This window comes from Sinocyclocheilus anshuiensis, unplaced genomic scaffold, assembly GCF_001515605.1.
Source record: "Sinocyclocheilus anshuiensis isolate Anshui unplaced genomic scaffold, SAMN03320099.WGS_v1.1 scaffold122, whole genome shotgun sequence".
Taxonomy (NCBI): Eukaryota; Metazoa; Chordata; class Actinopteri; order Cypriniformes; family Cyprinidae; genus Sinocyclocheilus; species Sinocyclocheilus anshuiensis.
The window spans coordinates 1,595,846-1,599,307 of NW_015544153.1; positions in this window are offsets into that span (position 1 = coordinate 1,595,846).

Below are 3,462 nucleotides of genomic sequence, written 5' to 3' on the forward strand. Positions count from 1 at the left end.
GTGTGATTCTTCTCCGTGTGCTGTGACCTTGACGTGGTGGAGAAGCTTGAGTTCCTCCAGCAACTTGAGAACTGTGAGAGCAGGTTCAACCACACTAGTGTAATCACATCTAGGAGGACAAACTAACAACAGCTAGCTTTTAGTAGGGATGGGCGTATCGATCCTTTAGTATGTATATATCGATACTGATGCGAGTATCGAAAGTATCAATACTCAAATAAAAAATATCGATACTAAGATGTGTTTTTTACCAGTGATTTTGTGATGCAAGACAGAACCAATCAATCACAGAGAGCGTTCACTCACTACTGACAGTGCATTCAAACAGAATGCTTTTGGGAAACGCAGCCCAGAACAATGCTTATCAGAGGGCAGAAAAATATATATACAGTGCCCTCCATAGGTATTGGAACAGTAATGACAAAATTGCTTTGTCTGCTGTGGAGTCAAGGCATCTGCAGATATGATTAAAATATGAATATGAGACAAAACTACAGAATGTCACATTTTTATTATTGGGTGATTCAACACATAGGTGTTTTACCAACTAAGAAGATCAGCACTTTTAGAGTTTAATCCCCTATCTGATGTGAGCATACGTATTGGGACAGTTGACTCACAGGTCTTTCTAAGTGATCAGCTGTGTCCTGTTGCATTGCTCAGATATTAAAAGCAGGGAATGTACTGTATCAGTTATAGCCATTGCTTCTGCATTCTGAGTCTTGCATTTGATGATAACACGCAAACCAATGAAGATGAGGGAGCTGACTTTGAGAGAAAAGCAAGCAATTTGGATGCTAAAAGAAAAGAGGAACTCAATTAGAGTTATAGCAAAAACTGGGCATGGACAAATTTGGAATGTCCTGAAAAAGAAAGAAACCACCGGCGACTACTGCAACCAACAATGACCTGGTCAGCTGAGAAAAACAACAGCCGTTGATGACAGACAAATCATAAAAGCTGTGAAAAAGAACCCCAAAATAAGTGTCTGTAAAATCACCAACAATCTCCAGAAAGCTGGAGTGATGGTCTGACAATCTACTGTCCGCAGGAGACGTTGACATAGAATTATAGAGCACACAGCAAGATGCAAACCTCTGACTAGCACCAAAAATAGAAAGGCAAGATTAGAGTTAATCAGAAACATTTTGTCAGAATTCGCTTTCAGCGGTGAGTGAATTCTGACAAAATGTTTCTGAGTGGCCATTGCGTTCAAGAAATCAACGGATATGTCTGTGATTGGCTACATTGCTCAACGCACTGTTTTTAAGTGCAGTTTTGCACGCTCGTCCTAATCTCATCATGACTAAGTGCAGACGCGATGCAAGTAAGAGATTCATTTATTATAACGGAACTTTGTGAGATCGCGATGAACGAAGATGAGTGACGCTTTTTAGTGAAAAAGGGAGCGTGCTTTGCGCAATTTCTAGGGTATATTTGTTGGGCACATACACCCTGCAAAGTTTCGGGAATGACATCCGCATATTTATGCGGTATTCACTCTCGAAATAGCAGTGATCGGCAATGGACGGAACATAAAATATGTTGATTTAATTCTGGAACCGGTCCTGGCCAAACCGGTGTCCTGACATTTTATCCTACCCGTCAGATTGTCCTACCAGGGTTTACTGCGTATGCGCACATCAATATTGCTCATGTTGAACAACAATATTTCATGTATCTGCATTACTGTAAGGGTAGGTTTAGGGTTGGGGTAGGTGTAGACTATAATAAAACACAATCTAATAGACAGAAAAAAATATTTATTGTTGGTTTTCTGTAGCTGTAGCCTATCCCTTAGCCACAACCGCGAATATAACACATAATTACTGCATTACTGTAAGGGTAGGTTTAGGGTTGGGGTAGGTGTGACATTAATAAACCATAATTTTACAGGTAGCATTTTTCGTTGTCGAATTGTACTACCCACTGTTTTAATGGGAGGTAGCAAAATCTGACAGGGTAGCACAAATCGACAGAACACCGCCACAGACAGCGCGCGTCCCTACCGAGCGAGATCTAATTCACGGACTACAAGTGTGTAAACTTTATTTTACTTTATTTCAATTATATACAGGCTGTAGCCTATTGTATTTAATAAATAAGCTGATAAAAAAAAGAAAAAACAAACATTTAATTCATTGCGCATACATAACTCGTGCAATGCAATAACGACGTGATTTGCAGCTGTCGCACTTTTCGTAGTCATTATAGCATTTTATTTAAAAAATGGAGCGCATCCTTGTAGAGTAGACCTGCCCCCGACAAAAAAAAAAAGTTCTATATAAATATATATCGTTATATTAACTGATTAATATAATAATATACTAAACCATCCTTTAATATATAGACAGGCGTATTAAAGCCTATTCCGCGCTCAAGCTCGCGCATTACGCAATTGCCTCAAAGCACCGGCAAAGTGATTATGAATGTGTTGGGGAAAAAGAAGACATTTTAATTATTTATTAATAAACTATAGTGCTTTCTCAGTCAGTATCGGCTGCAAAGATGAAGTTGCCGAATGCAGACGCTGACTTGCCATCTCCACATGGACGTGCCTTTAATAGAAATAATAGAAATTTAATTTTCATACGGACTACATAATTAGAGAATATTACAAAATCGGGTGGGCGAGTTTTCCTTACATTTATTTTATTCATATAAAAAATAATAATAACCTGTTTTGGTTATATTTACTATTAGGGTGAATAGGGGTCATCTGGGACATTGTGTAATCTGGTACACCTAAACTCCAGTGTGTTTATTTCCTGTTCTAACAATATGTAGTCAACGGGCAAGTTCAAGCTCAAACCGGTGCGCAACGTTTTGCTACGGTTTCCGGTTTGAACGACATGTTTCCTGGAAACGGTGTGCAACGGGGTTTGAGATACGTTTTCTCTTGTTTGGTGGGTGTGTCAAAAAATGTCAGCCCAATCAGCAGCAACATGTATATAAACCACAAGGTATTAAAGAGACAGCTTGCACAATGTAATTAACATCCAAATAAATTCACAAGAGCAAGTATATTGTTTGCACATGTTTATTTACATTAAAGGCAAAATAACTGAAATAATAAGAGCATAAGTATAGATCTGGAACTTCTTTAAGTCTGTCTAAATATCATTTAGTAATTGCAATGTCTTCTGGTCCATATCCTTTCCTTAGGAAGGTGTGCTAAATACTGATTAATGTAACATAAAAATACTATACATATTTATATATTTTGCTATAGTATTGTGGAGTGACACTTTCAAAAACTTTTCTATATTCCTCTGATTATATAATGGTAAATATTACAATAACATAGCACAACAACAGTGATCAGCAATAATGATAAGCCTAATACTCACAATAAAAATAATAAGGTCATATAGATCATAACACAGTCTCGGAGGTAAGAAGTGGATTATCCTTCACCTGAAATGTGTGTCTTTTCATCCTGAAATGCGAGGCAAATGTTGG